This window comes from Chroicocephalus ridibundus, chromosome 11 (assembly GCF_963924245.1).
Source record: "Chroicocephalus ridibundus chromosome 11, bChrRid1.1, whole genome shotgun sequence".
NCBI lineage: Eukaryota > Metazoa > Chordata > Aves > Charadriiformes > Laridae > Chroicocephalus > Chroicocephalus ridibundus.
In genome coordinates, this window is record NC_086294.1 from 15,848,875 (window position 1) to 15,869,357 (window position 20,483).

Consider the following 20,483-nt stretch of genomic DNA (forward strand, 5'->3'; position numbering starts at 1 on the left):
CTGCTGCACAATATGCTGAAGCTTGGTCCTTGTTTAGAACCAGCCTTTAAAACCTGCAGCCCTGTGCTCCCAGGCTGCCCTTTTCCCCATCGTGCGAGCAGAGGAAGCCTGGGCACCTGAGCCAGTCCCGAAATTCACCCAGCGAAGCCCCAGCTGACAAGAGTCAAGATGTTGTACGCGTGGAGCGAAGCTCTGGGGGCCCATCCCAGCGCCGGCTGACGTCAATGGAAACCTTTCTGTTGACTTCAATAGACTCTGGATCAGGCCCCTGGTTTATAATTGCAAGCATACATGGCTTCTCTCCTTCCTTCTGGTAAAGATGGTAAAAAAGTGTACGAGACATCTGCTCTTCAACAGCTCTGGCTGTTCAAGCACCTTTCTTACCCTGATAAAGGGAGCATGCAACCAGAATAACGTTTATGAAGACACTATTAGACTTTCACGGTGTCTGTTTTATTGTGATTTAGCTTCAGCGTTAAGAACGCCACTCTCCACGGCAGCTGGCACCGCTGTGCACTGAGGTGTCCAGCCCTGCCCTCTCCTCTCCCCTTCTTCAGCAAAGGCCGCTTCTCAACCTGATGTTGAATTATTAGCTGTAAAATTCACGGCCAAGCAAGCCTAAAGAGTGTATTTTATTTATTCTCTGTTCATAAACAACCATAATTGTCGTGTGTGTAACTCACAGGTCCTATTTGTTCTTTCCAGACAACAAAAGCGGATTGCCCACCACAGAGCCCGGCCTGTGATCTGGCAGCTTTGCATGGACGTGAAGAAGCTGAACCCAGAACTCTCCTGCTGCCTCCGATCCTCCGGCGCCAGCTCCGTGTTCTCCTCAGACTGTCTCCTTGATCCTCTGGAGTCCTCCCACCACCACCTCATCCAGGGATTTTTGTGCAGGTTATTTGAGGATATGGATACTTGAGCGAAGATATGATGATGAAGCACCTGTGTTTTGACTATACACCATCTTTTGCTGCTGGTTTTAATGTTCTGTACATTCCTGTGTGATTACTTTTTCTGCGTTGCCTCTCTTTCATTGAGCTCGTGAATGCAAATCAGTGCTGGGATGTTATTAATTTTCTTCCAGCTGATAAAATGTCTGTGAGGCAGGAGGGAGCACAAAGTCTGGTCCCGTGTCCTTTGAGCACAAGCTGCATGCAGCCAGCAGCTCTTCCCTGTAGTTCACAGTTATTCATTCTCCTAACAAATGGATCAGCAAAAGTGTTTCTCAAAATTCTCAGAAAATTCAAGAAAAAGGAAAGAGGGCTCTTAGCAAAACTATGGAATCGATGAAGAAACATGCTGCTAAATTTACTGAATCACTTCTGCAAACCCCAGCCACTACGTGGTTTTTCTAAAAAGGACAGTCTAGATTCCCAGTGCAGAGCTTCCCAAAATGTTCTCCTGATTTTGTGTAAATTTGCCATCACGTTGTAGAAACCTTGTTATTGTTTGAGGGGTTTTTGGCCTCAAAACTACGGGTTTTGAGGCTAAAAGTTCCTTTCAGCTCTTCACATTATAGGAAATCAATGAAAAATCAGTAAAAACATAGTTCCAAAGTATTTTTCTGCTTATTTAAAGCTGCTTGGGATTATTTTATTGCAAGCACTTTAGTTTACGCATCTATGCCACTGAATCCATATAGCTACCTATTTTAATCACTCCTGAATCCTTTTTCTGCTGGGTCAATAAGAAAATATTGAGTTACTGTTCTTAGGATATATTCTTAGCCAACAGCAGAAAAAGAATTTCCAACCTAAGTCAAGTCGTAAGGGGAATATTGTTAATGAAATTCATATTTAGGACTTGTAAACCAGCACAGAACAACGGAGATTTAAACAGGGGGTTCTCATGTTTCCTCCTACTGTGAAGGCTGTGTAAGTCCAGCTCACTGCCATGTTTTTAGAAGAGTAATGGACTGATTGAAATATTTTTTCCCCTCTGCCTTTCACTTTAGGGACAGAAGACGGGATGTGAAACTTGTCATTGCACGTAAGTAACTTGGTATCTATTGTACAGGCCAGACTGCAGTTTAGATTGGATATTAGGAAAAATTTCTTCACCAAAAGGGTTATCAAATATTGGAACAGGCTGCCCAGGGAAGTGGTTGAGTCACCATCCCTGACGGTATTTAAAAAACGCGTAGATGTGATGCTGAGGGACACGGTTTAGTGGTGGTTTTGGCAGTGTTAGGTTGATGATCTGAAAGGTCCCTTCCAACCTAGACGATTCTATGATATGGTGCATCAGCTGGGAAACAGAGCTTTGGTTTCAGCGTGGGGGTATGAGACCGCTGATTCCTGGGGGTGCATCAGGCGATGGGCACAGCCTGTGACTTCCGGCAAGGCAGAAGCCAGCACACCACTACGGTCTCTGTACTTCGTGACCCTGCTTTTCACAGCTGATGGCTACCAGCACCCTGGGACTGTGGATGCTGAGTGAAATGAAGGACGTTGCACAGAGTGCTTGAACCCGGTCAGGCCTGGATTTGCTAAGCAGACCCCTGGATGGGCTCCATGGACTGATGCTCCTGACACTACTACCAGGAGTAGCATCAAAGCCAATGGTCTCAGCAGGGAGCTCTGTCCCTTCCCTGGATGTCAGCAGGAACTGGCGCGGCTGTGTGTGCAGTGAACTCCTTTCCTTTGCAAGAGGTTAGCCTGAGATGCCGCGATGTGGCCACCCTTTGTTCCAGGCAGAAAGCTGGTGTAGGACCCACATCCTGGAGGCAGGGAGGAAGGAAACCCTAAGGAAGGAAGATTAACAACACTCTGAGTCATGACCCAAGTCTCAGCCTGCCTCCGGGCAGCACGTGTCCTGCTCACCGTGAGAGGGGTTTAGGGCAAAGTGACCACAGATGTTCCTGATTTAAGTACTCTGAAGAAATTTCTCATAAGTTTTCAACTTGATGTTCTAGAATTTAGTGTCTAGACCGTTTCTAAAGGTGGACATCTGGCGGAAAGTGTCATGGTTTGTTTAAGAAATGTTAGTCATGAGCACAGGTCAGTGCATAAGGCAAGATAATGAAGGCTATACCTACTGCTAATGCATCGTCCCAGTTTGATGTACCATCGGAGTCGGTGGCTTTGGCCAACCCCTGAAAGATTCCAAAAGGGAGCTGGGGTAAGTCAGAAGGAGACTATCAGACTGAGACGAATTTGCAGACTTTTTGTGACTTGACTTCATCTTGTGGGTATACAAAATCCTTCCATCGCTGACATACTTGTTTTAAAGAGGTGAGCAAGAGTCAGGAAAGGAGAAAAGCTCAATAACTTCTGGCTTGAACTGCGCTGTGAGGAGCTTTGAAAGGTGGAAAATGCCCTTTCCTCTTCTCCCTTGCTGATGCTCCACCCTTGACCTGTGTCACAATCCCTTCCAGGCAGGGCCACTTGCTAAGGCTAAATGACCTTCACATATTTCATATTGTAAAAGGAGGTTTAAATGTTTCACAAAAATGAATTTATCAGAGACGTCCATTAACCAAAGGCTTGGTGCAGTTATTTAGCTGAATGTGGTAATAAGATGAGTTCTAGTAATGCAGCAAAAATAGCAAACCTGACATTTTCTGTGCTGGGAACAGGAGCTGTTGACAAGAATTTGAAGATTATCAGTAAAAGGGTGCCAATGGGGAACGCAGACATTGTGGGGTTTGACACTGATTTGCCCTTTGTAAATTCTGACACATTCAGTCTTCAAAGAAATCACAGAAGAGAAAAAATTGTCAAAGTTCAAGATGAAATCAACACCCAGGTGAAAACAATGCAAATTTCTGAAAACAAGGGCAGCAAAACACTGAACGAAGGTAAAAACACTGTGCTAACATTTGGCTCTCCAGCCTCAGATCCCTGGAAAAGTTTGATAACTTAATACAGAGATGTTCTTGTTTGTTGCTTCTCTCCAATCTTTCACGGTCATTTGAAAGTTAAAACAGATCCTTCTCCTCCAGACAGTCTAGTACAGTGAAAGCAGCTTGTTACAAAACATGGTTAAGAATGTTTAAATAAAAATATGTAGAATAAAGAAGGAACTATTCATGATGCATCACTCCTCTGACAGGCTGTGAAGTTATTTCACCCTTCAACACAAGTGCTAAAACATAATGGAATCCCTACTGAGTGTTTTCATGCCTACCAGAACATAAAAAAAAGCATAACAAAATGCCCAGTGTGCCCCTAACTATTAGCTTGGATGAGTAAGGAGGCCAAGAGAAAACAGTGGCACTGTGGGAAATATTTGTGGCAAGGGAAGGAAACAATAACTGAAAGTGATAAAAATGGATGATTCTCGCGCAACCATGCATCGGCCAGGGAAGGGCATTGTGCCCCTTGCAATGGAGGACAATCTGCAAGCAGAGAGTCGATATAGACGATGGAGTTTGTTCTGTCTGCTACCATAAAGAATTTTAAAAGCCAGATTTAAAAAAAGACCTCCAGTCGGGAAAGGAGGCCGTTTCTGATCCTTTTGGTTACAAAAAGGGCCGTTCAGCTTACGAGCAAGACTGTGAGAGATACTTGGAATGCACCATTTTAATATATTTTCTTTTTCTTCTAATTTAACTGAGAACATGAAACGGGCACAGATGTAGCATTGCAGTGAGCAAAAGTGGGGCACTAAATGCTGCATTAACATAGCGCTGAATTCTGCTGTCGTTAATCAGGCCCTATTCAGAAAGAAAGCAGCGAGGCTTTTGCCTGCATAAAAACCCCGTAAGACTTGGCCTTTAATATACAATAACTCATTTAAATTTTACTGAATTTACTGAACTTTATGAACTCAGAGTGGTTGCTCAGGTACACATTAATGGTGAACCGGCTGTAAATGATAATTTGCTACAAAGCAACTATTAACTCTTACTGTTTTTTTTTTCCCTCTGATTTGCAGTGCAGATTGAAAGCGCTTCTGAAGCCTTATAGCTTATTTTATGTTTAAATGCAAAGAACCTAAGACGAATTGTCCCGAATTATTGTCATTTACAACAAGGAAGTGAACTTTTATGGAGGTCCAAAAGCCTTTCTGTACTCAGAAGCTGGGATGGTTTAACTTTGTTCTCCCTTTGCATTGATGTAGCTTCATAACCACCCAACGGGAAGTGATGGTTATAGCGTTGTAAAACTGGTGGAAATAACAGGATTATCTTTGACTAACCACAGGGTTTTCCATGTCAGGAATTTGAACAGCCTGAAATCATTCTGTCCCTGGACAGGTTTTTTTTTTCCTTTTAGAAGAAAGGACTAAATAATATATTTAGGGCTTATACACGGCGTTACGCTCTTCTCAGTGCAAAGCCTGTGAAAGTAAGTGGAAAAGACAAAAGGCTGGCAGGGGAAGGAACCAGCCAGAGACGGACCTCTGCAAACCGAGCCTGATATTTCTTCAAGTCAGAAAAAATATATTTGTCATCTGGTGAAGGGTAGGACCTGGGAAAGCCATCCCACTCAGCATTTTTGTTGTCCGTAACTTTTGGAGCCACCATCTGCAGCACCATTATGTTGTAATTTGAGAGAAAACTCAAGTGCTTATTGCAGGCTTCTCATAGTCTCACTTCATTATCATTCATCTTTGTTTCCTGCAGCAATACGGACCTGCAGGAGGGAAAGTGCACTCTCCTTCCACCTCTCTGGACTGGAGCAGCTCCCTGGGATGCAGGATGGTGCGAGCGATGGCTCTGCCTTCTGCTGGGGACATCCTCGAAGGTGCGTGTGACACCCACAGCTCCCTGGTTGTACCCACTGGCACCTTCCAGTTCCTGCAGAGATGAGCAGCCGGTGGCAGTTTCTCAGCTCTCTAAACCAAAACTACTCAAAACTCTTGGTTTTGAAGGTACCAGGTTTCCTGTCTGAAGTTCTCCCGGTATCCGTTCAGCATTGTTTGTTCTTCCGCTAGCAATAATTTTTCCTGTACATGAAAATAATTGCAGTCATGTTCACAAGATAAAATGAAGTATGCTGCATGCATTCAATGTAACTTTTTATACCAAGCTTTCGTTAATATCACTATTCATAGAAGTAATTGTATGGAAAACAGAAATTCCGATTTTGCTGGGTTTGCTTTTGGTCTGGTTCCATAAATGCTAACAGTGTTAAAAAATTCTGAAAGTCTTTTATTTCACGTTAATTGAAGTAACTATGACAACATAACACAATTTATTTCCTTTAAAATTGAATGGTAGTAAAATTGGCATTACTTTATGTCAGTTCTCAATTTGCATCAGAAATATTCTGGCCAGTGGTGGAAGCTGGTTTATGTTCAAATTTTCCAATTATTTTTTTACTTCTTCTTGAAACGGTCGTTTCTCCAGTGAACAGATCAAATGTTAACGATGTTTGAAAGGGTTTTTTTGAGCCATGTAAGATTTAATAAAACCATAATTTTGCATTTTACTGCTTCGGTGGGGAAAAGCTGCTAATTAGGAGTACCATGGCAAAGAAAACTGCTTTTTGGCTCTGCCTACCAACTGGTTTATTCTTCTTATAAACAATTGGTCCCACTTAATGACCAGACCATACAGTATTTACTAGCTACCGTCAAGCATTCCCAGACCTCATAGTTTTATGTCTGTGAAACACTTGTATATTATGATCTCACCTCATGATACAGAATCTCTCTCTATTCAAGTTTATACATGACGTGGAACGTCTCCGAGATGTACTCTGAGGTGTAAAATTAGTGTAATTCCCCTGGAATGAGAGAGACGTGCCAATTTATCTCGAGCAAAGCTATGGCCCACAATGTCTCAAAGACATTTGCTTTTGTCTAGCAAACAAGCAAACAAACGTTCTTCATTTCACTGGAAAATAACGCTTACGTCTCTCCTTGCTCATGTACAGGAGGAGATCAAAGATGGCACAACCTCTTCTTGCAAGGCAGCGCTTCACTACCAGACAATTAATATGATAGTATCAGGGAAATGAAAATCTCTTCCATGCCTAGGTGCTTCCCCTCATGGACTGGAAAACTACTCGGTTTATCATTTTCTGTCTTTAGGCAAAAAGGTAACTCTTATTTGCATGTTTGTCAGTTTGTGCTTGAGAGTACGAGATTTACTTAAAAACAAGCTCAGCCAGCTAAATGAAACGCCAATGGTCTTATTATCCTGAGAGAGCAAAGCACTTAAGCCCGTGATTAAAATGAAGTTAATTGAATTTAAGCGTGTGCTTAAAGTAAAGCATAGCCATAAATACTTCGCTGAATAGGCGGGACATTATTCTCATGCTTAAATGTGCGCACTAATCAGTGTTTCCCTAAGACTGAGGTTTATAGCCTTCTGTCAGCAGTTCCAGCTATCCCACTAATAAAAACTGGCATCAAAATCAGAGCTTTTCTAAGAAATTTGTTCGACACAGTGAAGATCAAGGTGCTGCTTATACAATAAATTGGCAGAGTAGGTCTGAAACACGAACACGAATATTAAAATGTGGGTGTGATGAGTTATGGATAAGAAAGGCAGGAAAGAGCTTATTTCAAGTTGAATTGTGTCGCTTTCTCAGTGCCACATCCTTGGTACTCCAGAATGGAAGCATCTCTGTTTTCTATGAAATCCCCCAAATGGCAGTATTTATGGGGCGGTGGGAACTGCTGTGCGATTGCAACTCCTCTGCGTTTTTACACCCAAGATCCTCTGTATCAGGTTAGTCTTTGGAATTCAAAATTGGGGGTTTGAATTAAAAATCTCAGCTCTGAAGTTGCCACTGATACATCCGACCGATTTTGAATACGTGGTGTTTTTTATCTGAACTTAATTTTCTTTGTATTTCTAATAGGAAATGCCTTTCTCTTAGAAAGTGTCATAATTAAATACTCATCAAGTATTTTGCTGTCCTTTTGAGCTGGACCAAAGAAATTCTGGCCTAAATCTGTCCCATTGGCATATATAAATTTGTTAAAATGCCTTGTGAAATATGTTGCGTTTTACTGTTAGTTTAGGGATGGAGGAGAATGGACAAATGGAAAAGTTCAGCTGCAATCCCATCTTATCACTGTCAAAATACATGTTTTGGAAATGACTTTTCCATTAGATATTCCTCATTTGCATTACTGTTTTTCAAGGATTTTTTCCTATCAAAACACAACTTTTCAAATGCCAAATGATTGTCCTCCCTGCTACCATTTTCCCTTCATAGAAAATGTAATAAAGTCTTTTTTTTTTTTTCTCTGTTTGGTATGAAGGGAAGTTTCCCACAGCTCTGGTGTCACTGGGAGACCAGATGCACGTTTCAAAACATAACGTCTGTTGTTGTACATAATGATACAAAAACGTGGATGAAAAGATGTTAGATGGTTAGTTCAGTTAATATTTGGGTTGAGCTATAAGCTCTGCATAGTTGTGCTCTACCATACTGAAGCTTCACTAAATTGAAGCTTCCATTTAAATTACCTTTAATGTGGCATTCTTAATAATAGTTTCTTAATGTAGATGAGAATAATTAATGCATTTTTGAGTTACATAGTGTAAACTCATTACTGACTTTTCGGAAGCTTTGCTTCTCAACATATTGAGAAAACCAGAGTGGTAAACTAAACAAAACCAATTTGGTTTTGATCAGAATTTTTATTCCTATTAACAGATGCATTTATAGGTACAATTTGTAAATATGTAAGGATATTTTTAGAATGGTGGAGAGGTCGACCTGGGGTATCACACAATTTGGAAAAAATACAGACCAGAATTCGTGATATTTTAGACAATAAAATAGGACTGCAGTGAGACAGCAGCTTAAGGATGAGAAGCAATTCTCCTAATAGCGTGTGAAGAACATGAGTATGACCTTACCGGGTGGGATCAAAGGGCTGGCTGGCTCAGTGTCCTGTCCAACGGCCAGCAACAGGGGATGCCCAGAGGAAGAGTGTAAGTACAGGGCAAACAGTAATGGCACTGAATAATCACCCCGCAATTTGCAACCGCGGGAGTTCCGGAGCCAGAGGTCGGTGTCTTTATATTTAGTGAACTTTAATGGGTTTTTCTTTTGTGAATTTCCTCTGTCACTGGTTTTGCTTTTTGAACTCATGTAAACTTTTAGGAGCTACAAGGTTTGGTGGCAGAGATTTGAACCATTTATTATGCTTTGTGTGAAGAACTACCTTTTTCTTCTCTGAAGCCTGCAGCTAAGCTTCCTCTCACCTCCTCCAGAACGGGAAGACAAAGTCTTCTTTCACCTTCCTTGTTCCACTTGGGGTTTTTGCAGATATCCCTTCTCAGCTGTTTCTTTTCCAGATGGAAAAAACTATTTAGGCATTCCTTGCATGGGACCCATTTGATGCTTCAGATCCCTCTTTTTCGCCTTGTCTGTACATCTGCCAGACGTAGCATTTCTTCTTGAGATGGAGAACCAGCCCTCTGCATGGAATCTGAGATGCAGGTGCAGCAGGAATTCACAGCGTCAGAGCCATCTTTGCTTTGTTTGCCAGTCCTTTTGTAGGACTTCCTGACATTCAGTGCACTCCTTGGTGATCAAAAATGCATTCAACACCTGCATCATACTATTATAAAATATTGCTCCTGAGTAATAGCACATTAGAGCACGTTATCTTGGATGTGACTTCACCCCACGTGTGCAACTCTGCGTTTGTATTTACAGCAAATTTCATTTCCCTGTTGTTTCCCACTCAGTATGGCGAACTCCTCCTCCAGTTTTTCACACTGAGTCCTCATCTTCACTTCGTTATCCACAGATCGTTACTGCCTTCTCCAGCTCACTCAGCAATACGCCGAGCAGCACCAATGTGTACACGCTTGTCTGTGAAATTCCATTTCCCTCTGCTGTGAAAAGTAACCAGATATTGCCTCTCTGCTGCCTTTCCTTTGAGTAGTTATACCTTCTTAGGAGACCATTACCTCCTTTCCCCTGGCAGATTATCTTCCCTGAGAAAGGTGGGAGTTATCGCCAAGAATCTTTTAGAAATACAAGCAGAATACATCAAGAAGAATATTCTTGTCCTCACACTCCAGCTGAACCCTTCAAAGAAACCCAGTAGTGATCTGCAAAGTCTGACTGTCCTTTGACAGGCCACCACTCATCCCTCCCCACCGTATGCCGTACAGGAGGTGTCTGAACCTTCCTTGCTACTGTTGGCTCAAATCTTGCTGGATAATTGGAGCTCTGGGACGGGAACTCAAGCTCGCAGTGGGAAGGAGACACAAGGTTTCTCATGAACTAGGGTTTGAGAGGGCTGAACTGCTCATTTAGACACAACCCTAGTCATCTTCATGAAGACCAATGGCTAATGATTAGGCATAATCATAATAATTGCATTATTTTAGTAAGAAATGCTTGGACTCTGCAAGCACCTAATCGCTTGAATTTTATTTTCTGTTTTAAGTGGTTCTTCTAGGGTGTGCAGCTGTCACACTTGCTATTAACTGGACTTTGAAACCTCTATGAGCTCTGTTGTCAACAAGACTAATCAGCTTTTATTGTGTTTAGCTCAGTAGAGTCACAGCGAATGATCTGTCTTTCGCAGACTTACATTCTTATTCATAAATGTTACTCTATTTTTTGCCATCTTTGTATATACACACAGAGTGGCAAAATGTAAATGTAGACGGCCTGGTATGAAGATAATTTGTACTTTATAATCTTATTTTTTACATGAAAAGTGCCATTATCCTAATTAAACTGGCCCATTTTGAGCCGTGTGTGTGTGCATGTGCACACAGACATACCATCTGAATGCCTTATGTGTGTGTATATATATTTATATGTGTATATATATCTATTTATATGTATTATACATATATATACACATTTATATCCATTAAATGCATTCAGATTGCGAGTATTCTTTTTGTGTCGAGAGACTTTATGCAAAGAGTCGATACCCTGTGATTGCAGTTGTTCCCATTTTGCAAACTAGACAAATTATTCACCAAAAGGGATCAGCGAGCTCTGGCAAAGCCAGGATTTACCTCGGCAAAACGCTTTTGATCTACAGATTTGTCTGAAATCAGCACAAAAAGATGGCTGCGTCGCATCGGACCGAAGAGCGTTATTACAGGATGAAGGAAGGCAGCAAAAATAGACTTGACACACAAGTATTGCAGAAAGTTTCTAAAGTGGGAATTTGAATTCTGCGCAGCCGGCGCTGGGTGTGCTGCTGGGTGTGTTACCCGATCCCGTCCCTGCGCTGGGGACCCTCCGCGCAGGGCTCCTCCCCAGCGCCAGCATGAGCCAGAGAGGAACAGAAATTGCTCGGAAAGGAGCCAGTGACAAAATAAAGGGTCGGAAAATGGAGCCGCAGTAATTTTCTGGAAGGTAAAGCTCTGTTCGTTTGTTATTGCTGGTTGTTTTTTTTCTTACGAGAGGCTGCCTGCCGCTTAATTTGTTCAGCTTTGAAGTGCAGTTTTGCAGCAGGGGGAAGGAGATTCGCGGAGATGGCGTCACTTTATAAAAGTTTCCAGATTTTACTGAGCTTCTTGTTTGGTTTTTTTTTTTTTTTTTTTTAAGGAGGGGGGTTGTACTATTTGTAATGCAAGTGGGCGATGTGGCCGAGAGCTAAATATACGCCTGTGAAAACAGAACCCCTGAGATAGCGACACCGATAGCAGAGGCTATTGTTAACTTTTGGGATTCCAATTAAATCCTGCAATGTTAAATATTTATTTAATTACTGGATAGAGAGCAGGAATTCTCTCTGACTACACTAATGGAGTCAGAATAATGCAGTAAGGGAGAGTTTTTTCTCCTGCCCTCCCAATCTGAATAGCTATAGGCAAGCACAGGCTAGAATATGAACATTAAAGGACAAAAAGTTTCAGCTTTGTTTTAGGAGTTATATTTCAGTCGGGTAAGCAAACTATATTGCATGTATTTTTCCGTATCTTCAGCTCAATCCAAACATAACATTCCAAAGGATAAAATCTGTTACAAAATAAAACCGACTTCGTGACAGCTGAACTTCTACGCGGAGTCTAAAAATTATCTAAAAGCGCCTCGAGAATCCTAAATGTCATTCCCAAGATGCGGTGAATTGTAATTAGGGTTGTGAACTATTTTAGTGACAGTGCCTTACATGGGGCCCATCTAAGCAGCTGGAGCATTTATGAACTTTTTATTTTTTCCTTTACTGTGTGACATATGAACTTGCTTAGACAATAACAATCATCCTAATTTGTTTCAGATTTGCAGAAATGTAACCAAAATTGAAAATGTGTTGTTTGCCTTTTGATTTTCCTTCCTGTATTTCCTTTTAAAACATATGTCATAGGGCAGTGCTTAAAGAGTGGAAGAAAACTCATCAGCAATGAAACAGTGAATGAAAAATAATATTTTTTACTATTATGATGAGAAAAAAAACTATTTTGTAATTTTCTCATCTTACTGGCTTCTCAAAAAAGTTTTAATTTTTTTTTTAGAAAATAATCTAGTTCCCTCTTTTCCTAACAAAAAGCAAAGAAAGAAAAATAAAATTTCTGTGGAAATTTTCTAAAGAGAAGCAAATAGCTTGAAACACGCTATCCAAAAACTGCACTACACTATGGCCAAAAGCCCTTTAATTTTATAATAGGCATTATTATGCTTGTATATGCAGATCTTGATATTGTAAAGGAAATTATTAAACCCAACTATTTGGTCAGGAGGGTGGAAAAAAAGTTGTGTCCCTAAGTGTGCCACGAAATTTAAATACAGGCTGTAAAGGCCCAGCGTCTTGTAACGTGGGGACTTTGGCAGAAATACAGCCAGAAGGAGAAAGTCAGGTCCTGTCGGTTCCTACCTGAGAAAGCTGGAGCACTCTGCCTTGCCATCACTAATTGGTTTGTGTTGTGAAATCCCGAGGTGATAAACTGCTGTTAGAAAGTTGGCTTGTGAGTAATCAAGTGTAGGTCTAGCCATTACAACCTGATTTGTTACTCACAGGCTGCGCTGCGCTCATCTGCTGCGTCTTCTCTCGAGATACAGATAAACACAGTGTCCTTTTCACTGGTCTAAGCCAAAAGTATCTGCATAATGAATGGAGAGAGATTTTAGCTATAGGTATTGTTCAGACATACTGAGTGGGATGAATTACCTTTATCGTAATAAGTACAATTATTGTAATAGATTGCTTCTATTTCAAACTGTTCCTTTTTCCTTTCCTTTTATTTATTTCCAGAGGAAATGCTGGAGGATGTGTACCTTTCTTCATTTAAAGTTTAAAATGCTGATTTTACTCATAAGCAAAAGTTGCCTTTTTTTTTTTATTTTTTTAAATTTCTGTTTCAGAGTGTTTATCATATTCCAGCTTCTCCATAGAGTGGGTGTAACCAGGAGAAGAATTTGGCCCATGATGTGAGCTACATTTTCAGTGCTTCCACTATTTAGAGCTCCGTTGGGCTAAAAATAGTTTTCCTGTGGTTTTGGTCATGGAGCCACAAATACAAGTTTTCAGTGCACAGTTATTGTGGATGTTGGTCCCAACTCTTGCTACAAGAAATGGAATTCCAGATCATGACCGTGTCAGCAGATCATTACATTGAGCATGGGGCTGCATGGTAGATCTCCTCATGGTTCCAAAGCGAGAATGTGTCCCACCTAAATGCCAGTCCCTTCCAAAAGAGACCATGGTCAGGAGGCGGCGCTTGGGCTGGGGAGTCAACAGCTCTAGGAAAAATTGGGTCTATGCAGGCGAAAACATTGAAGAATACACCCAGGATGGCTAATGGTGTGGGACGTAAAAAAAGAGGTAGGGAAGGGAGTAAATCTATAAAAAAATTAGACATGATTTTGCTGATGGCTAATTTTGAGCAGAGTTTTCATAGAAGAAAAAAGCTCATAGTGATCACGCGGTTGTGGTACGTCGAAGAAAGTTAATCGTGATGTTAGATTCATTCTCTTTCTGTACTACCTTTTCTATCCCACTTCTAGGGTCCAGCTTCTCTGTTGTCTACGGGTATTTGGTCTGGTTGTTGCAGACAGCTTTTAGGAGGCAGGGCCTCTCCTTCTTCTGAGCTTAGTAGTGGGTGTCAGTCTCCAGAAAGTGTTCCTGTAATGTGAGGTCATGTTCTGGAAATAGTTGAAAATCACTGATTCAGAAGAATGAGAGTACTGCATGTTTCTGTACTGCTGATGCAATGGTGAAGGCAAGCTGCAGGATGGTCTAGAAAACTAGCAATGCTGGAGGAATATTCAAAGGAATCTTGCCATGTAAAATTCTTTTCTTTATCATTTCCTCTGAGAGAGCGGTGTATTACTTTGTGTTAATCAGCTGGGACATTTTTTCCATTCCTCCGGGAAGGTTTCCACCCCCTGTTCCAAGAAGCAGATCCAATTTGGAAGTACTCTGCCCTGACCAGACCCTGTCCGCAGGTGTCAATGGAAGAGGGTTCACACTCTGATGTGGACTTTGCGACAATTCTCAGGCAAAGGCTTCTCTAATTCATTACTTCTTAATCGTCTTACTCTTCCTGAAGCGTCCTTTTCCCCTTCTTAGGATTTTGCCTTTTTTTTAATGTTTTTCAAACCTTTATTTCTTGAATTGATTGTTCAGTTTTGCACCCTTAGTTGTCTCTCGGATCTGTCAAACCAGCTATACCATCCCCAGTATATTCACATTTTTATTCTGTGGAGTGTGAAAAGACACTGTTGAGCTGAACTGACTAAACCTCTACATAATGTCTTTGTGGTACATAGATGTACAAGTGTCCAGTTACACATCTCATCTCATTTATTCTTCCAGTCTAGGAAGAAAAGTTTGCAGCTTTAAACTTGCTGGGAAGTATACCTTTGCCCCACCTTTCCCTCCCCTGGTCTACAATTTCATGTTAACGTCTTATATCTGTAGCTTTAGGAAAGAAGACTAATTCTTCTCTCCCTTTCTCTGTACTGCTGTGTGAGTTGAGTCATGCAAGGTACCCAGAAGTGTGGCTGTAACAATAACAGGGGACATAATTTAGTCTCCTAGAATTCAAATCATGAGCGGGTGAGTGTAACTTCACAGGAGCCCACACCACCAAGGGCCTTGTAGATAAACACTTTTAATATATTTCCTCCACACACTAAACATTTTTTTTTCATTTTTTTTACGTATGTGATGCACACAACGTTTGCATCGCCGCCTCCTTGTGAGGCGGCCACTTACCATCCACTGTGCTTGTTCTCAGCAAGCTGTAAATTGCGGGGTTGTTTCAGAGGACCAAACAGCCAGAGCGAATGCCATCTCCCTTTCCACTTGCTGAACTCTGCTCAAACATAACGCTGTTTTTCTGCCTTAAAAATATATGTAAAGGTATGTATAGTATGTTAGCCCCTCCTTAGCCTTTCCCACCCTGAAACTTCTCAAACAGGGATGGCATGTTCCTCTCTTCACTGCCAAAAAAAAAAAAAAATTCCTTTCTCAGCATTTCCCCCTTCCCCCATTTCTTCTCAGCTGACAGCTGGGAGTGAAACTTTCTTCAGCTTTGCTATCCATTTCCCCCAATTCTGATTGTAACCTATATTTGGCTTAAACCATTCATCCAAGCCATCTTTCACACTACGGGATTTTTTTAAACATAAAGTGCTTTGCAAATGTTTAATATGGGTAGAGACATCATAACTGCTTTTTTTTTTTTTTTTTAATTTCCCCATCCCCCCCAGCAATTTAGAAAGCTGATAGGGAATTAAGTTGAACAATGCAGTCAGTTTAGAAGTCACAGGAAGGCCAAAGTTTCATAATAAAGCAACTTTTTTCAAGACTATTTCCTTATAATTCAAACAATCTATTTGATTTCCAAACTATTAATTTCTAACTAAACAAAAATCTCTTTAAGAAATATAGGGATCATATTCAAAATCTGGAGAGAAAAATCAAAATAATGTAATTTAAGACACTTGTTGAACTTCATGGTTGCTTCTCAACCATGCAAGCAAGGCCCGAAGCAAACTGGTGGTAGTTTTTTCTGTTGATTGTTTTGTACTTTGATCAGACTGGAAGGTTATAGCGAGCTCCAACATAAACATCTACCGTAACATGGGTTTATGAGAAGGTAGTTTTCTGTCTTCGTTGCCATCAGGCTGCGCGCAAAGGAATGTCAGACAGGTACTTGTCCTTTAGTTGACTTTACAAGGCAGGACCAAAAGTATAAACATATGTGCAGTTGTCTCTGCAGACTCTGAATACGCAATTAATAATTAAAACATTCAGGTAAGTAGAAGGTTAGCTAGTCATTTCTCCTTGGGTTATCACAGCTGCATGTCTATGTGTGGGAAAATCTAGGTTTGCCAATGCTAAAAAAGGATTGATGGTTCTATGAGTTGGGAAATTCATGAATTCATGACATCGCATGATTTCTGGAAACTGTGTTCAGGCTGCCTTGAGCCTCTTTGTTGCAAGCCTTTTAACGAACTTGATGTTATTAGAGTGGGCCCATGGGAGCACGGCACTAGGGATTTACGTGATGGAAACCACGTATGAAGTAGACAGTGCTGAAAGTGGTGTTAATTCCTTTGTGATCTTAAGAATATACAGACTTGAATCATTAGATAGCAAACATAATTTGTTCTTTACTGTCTTGTTGACAAGGGGATAACTTGACTTTAGACATTTGGTCTTTGGCCATTCAACGTTAATCTGTGACAAAATGGCAAAAGAAAGTGGAAAACTATTTTTCAGCTGGTAGATCCTATTCATTATTACCAAACTCCAAAATAGTCCGTATATTGTACTTAAGAATCACTGCTTTCTGAGGAGTGGTGTGCTGCAACCAACAACCCAAACTTGCCTGCAGTTTTAAATTGAGAACATTTTGGAAAACTTAGTTTTGGAAAACGTACAGTTTTCCTTGTCCTCTCCCATACACTTGCATGCACACCTTCAGCTTTCCTCATCACTGGAACTCTAAAACCTCTGCAGGAGGAAGCACATCAGAGCTCTGTGCTGTAGCTTCATCTGACAACGTACAACTGTTTTGTAACTTCTCAATAAGAGAACATTTTGTTTTTTAGAGACATCACGGCTGGCACATGAACAACACCTAAAATGCCTGCTGCCAATTTGTTGTTTGTTACTTGGTTTATTAATTAAGTTACACAAAAGATTTGGAAAAAGACCAACAGGGTTTTTTTTTGTCCCATATTTTGGACTGCCTGGCCAAAGCAGAACAATTGCTGGTGCAGAGATACATAGGAGTCCCCAAAGGTTAGCTCTGTTCTGTGAACAAACTACACCAAAGCCTTGCTCCTTCACCGCTGTCATGAACTTTAGTAGAGATATCCTGTTGGGCTATTAATTGACCTCTGTATAGATCTGATCAGAGTACACTGGTGCTAAAAACTTCTGTTTACATAAAAAATAACCAAGAGACACGTAGTTTTGAACCAGAAGAAAATTTCTTCCAAGCTCAAATATATTTGAAATTGAAACTTCAGTGTGGCCCGCTGGATATTTTTCCCTGTTTCTACAAACTTTACATTGCTTTTTCTTTTTTTTTTTTTTTGGTAGATGTTTTACCCTTAATTTACAGAAATAAAACATGAGGTTTCATGTGGTTTCTTTTTAGCTTAACTATATGTGTATTTATACATATACATATATATGTGTATATATAAAATCACTTTTCATTACATTTCCTTGTTTCTAATATTTTTTTTCCATAATGAATCTGTTTGATAGCAAGATTCAGTTGGCATGCCAGATGCTATTGGTATGCCAGATTTTTAACTGCTGCAAGATGGTGTACTTACATGTCCTACAACAGAGATACAAATTTACAGATTACGATTTTGCCCCGTATATCTGTTCCTACATGATATTTTTGCCAGAGGGAGAAACTCTTCTGTAGGAATTTCTGTAGTGGATCAGACTAGGATTCAGTTTAGTTCAGTGGTGTGTCTGGAACAGGCTCTGATCGGCCTCCTCTGAGGAACGCAACCTCTGGGTTATGAAGTAATCTTCCTGTAGGAGAAGTTTCCTCTTAGAATCACTTTGTGGGCTGAAGGGTGAATTATTTTCTCCTAATTGCAGATGTCCCCGTTGCCCATATAAAGCTAAATTTCTCAATGTCACCAGAGTTTGGGCCTCGACCGTACTTCGTGGCAAGCAGTTCCACCTGCTCGTGAACCCAGTGAAGACGAGCAGAGCAGGACGTGGTTCAGCCTTCCACACGTTGCTCTAAGGTACCTTGTCTTTTGTAAGGGAAACAAGGCTTTGCCAGTCCTCCCCTACGATGAGAGGCCTTTGAATGCGTAAGTCATTTTTAAATATTATCGATTTCAGTGAAGTAAGCACATTCTTCAGATCTAGTGAAACTTTAGGTGTTTGCAGTTCCAAAAATCACTTGTATATTGAGGGTAATTTAAAAAATTAAAACATTATGACATCAAGCCATAGCATGGAACCCAATTCTTCTTTAATTTACCCTCATATCAATCAATTTACTTGAGTTAAAAATGACAAGAAACAAACAATTACGGCTGCAGTATGCTTAAACAAAGTCAGGTGTCGTCGTGCCACGTTGGAGGTGGTTTGGGCCTGCGACCTCTCTGAAACTTCCTTCTGTGCTGATCAAACAGTAGCTTTGAGGAAACAGTGGTCATTTCCATTTCATGCAATGAGGATAATTGTAAGAAAAGCATGAGTTTTCCCCATACTTGCATTATATACAGTATCAAAGTCCTCACCCGTACGGTTCTTTCTAGAGTCATTCCTAACACTGCTAACATGCTTTCTGCAAGCTTTACCATGTGGTTTTAGTTAACTAGCCATCTGAAGGACCTCAACTGTCCCTCAGCACTGCAGATAAAACCCAATCAGCGCTGCGAAACAACCCTCAAGCGCAGGGGCCGAGGCCGGTGGGCTGGTGTCAGCCTCTTGCGAGATGTGGCACAGGGCACTGAGCAGGAGAGAGTGCTGGATCAATGAGGGTGGTGAAGCACTGGAATAGGTTGCCCAGAGAGCTGGTGGAAGCTCCCTCCCTGGAGGCATTCAAGGCCAGGCTTGATGAGGCTCCAAGCAATCTGATCTAAAGATGTCCCTGCTTACTGCAGGGGGGTTGGACTAGATGACCTTTAAAGATCTCTTCCAACCCAAGACATTCTATGGTTCTATGATCTCAGCCCCTGCATCGGCTCCATGAGGGCCCTGCGTAGGCCTGGTCGGCGGTGTTCCTCCTGAGGGGGCCACCGCAGCGCTCAGCTTGAGGCAACTTTTTCACTCCTCCACCTTGGGGTGAATTACTCTTTCGACAATAAAGCCGACGCCTCGCCTTCTTGTTTATTTTACTGTCTTTCTCTGGTATGAGCTCCGAGAGCCCGCCCCACAGGGCCCCCTCATCCCGCCCCGTCCCTTCCCGCCGCGTCCGCTTCCTCCCGCCGCCGCGGCGGGCGCTGCGCATGCGCGGGGCGCAGGATCCCGCCCGCGCGCTCCCCCCCGCGCACATCCGGGTCCCGGCGCTGGCCCCGCCGGCGCCGCCGCGCCGCTGTCCCCCCTCCGCCGGCTCCCAATAAAGTTTTGTTGCGAGCGGGCGGCCGCGGCCCAGCCGGCGCCTCCAGCCTCACCGATACCCAGCCCCGCTGCCGCCACCGGCGGGGAGGCCGCCTCGCTCCGTGCCGGGTGGGTTGGGGCGGCCCGGGGGGCCGAGGGTGGCGGAGGGGGGGGATGGTGGGGATGGTGGTGGTGGTGGTGGAGCGGCGTCTCCTCAGCGGCCTCGGGGCGCTGCCGTTCCCGTTTTGGGGTGGGAACGGGCCTTTTCGGGAACTTGGAGGGGTCCAGGCCTCTCCCGGCCGCGCGGGCCCGGCTGTGACTTGGTTTGGGGCGTCCCGGGTCGGGAAGGGGCCGGGGAGCGGCGTGTGGGGGAAGGAGCAGCCCCGGGAGGGGAAGGGGAGCGCGGGCCGGACTGCTAAAACACGCTTCGTGCTGGTAAAAATAAGTCTGTGCACGTAACTGTAGCAGCAAACTGTTGCAACGCTATTAAGAGGCTCGGTGGTTTTTGTTTCTTTTTTTTTTTTTTAAAAAAAAAAAAAAAAGACGAGGAACTCCGCTCTTAGCTGCAGTGAGGCCTGACCGAAGGAAAGGGAGAGAGTAACAAACCCGCACGTTTCAAACCCGTCGGTTCAGAGGCGATATTTGTTGGGGCACACACGCTTTTGTCCACCGTGGCCTTTGGTGCGTGTATCCAAGTCCTGACAGCTGCCTGACAACAGATGGACCGCTTAAGTGATTTAGAATGGCAATTTCTGTTTTCTGCGGGTTGTAAACTTAATAGAGGAAATATGGTCTTGCGGTTAAAAGCACAAGACTGGAAATCAAGTGATCTGTGCTCTCTTCCAGTTGTGTAGTTTCTGATGTGACTTTAAGCTAATTAAATGAAGGTATTTCTCAGTATAACGAGGTAGGGAAGAACCGATTTAGCTGTAATTGTATATTATATTATTGGATAGATTCAGTAATAGTTGTTGAAGCTTTTGCTGGAATCTGTAGGGATTTAGAGATTTTGCTCAGTGAATGACTTGGGCTCTCTGCTTTAAGAAAACCTCCAAGGAATAACTGTCAAAATTTGCATCAGCCTGTAAGTTTTGTTTTGCCAGGGGAAATTA

General features: G+C 42.3%; 1 protein-coding gene across 3 annotated transcripts in view; it reads left to right on the forward strand.

Annotated features, from left to right (window-relative positions):
- The first annotated feature begins 11,094 nt into the window (after positions 1 to 11,094).
- Positions 11,095 to 20,483, forward strand: part of SMAD5 (SMAD family member 5) — a 30,887-nt gene continuing 21,498 nt past the window's right edge. Inside the window, exon 1 of one of the 3 annotated variants that reach the window (XM_063348989.1) lies at positions 11,095 to 11,249. The gene's annotated coding sequence lies outside the window, so the exon portion shown is untranslated. Of the gene's footprint in view, positions 11,250 to 18,115; positions 18,135 to 19,332; positions 19,501 to 20,483 lie in introns of those variants that run through there. The other 2 variants (XM_063348990.1, XM_063348988.1) reach the window with 2 other exon arrangements.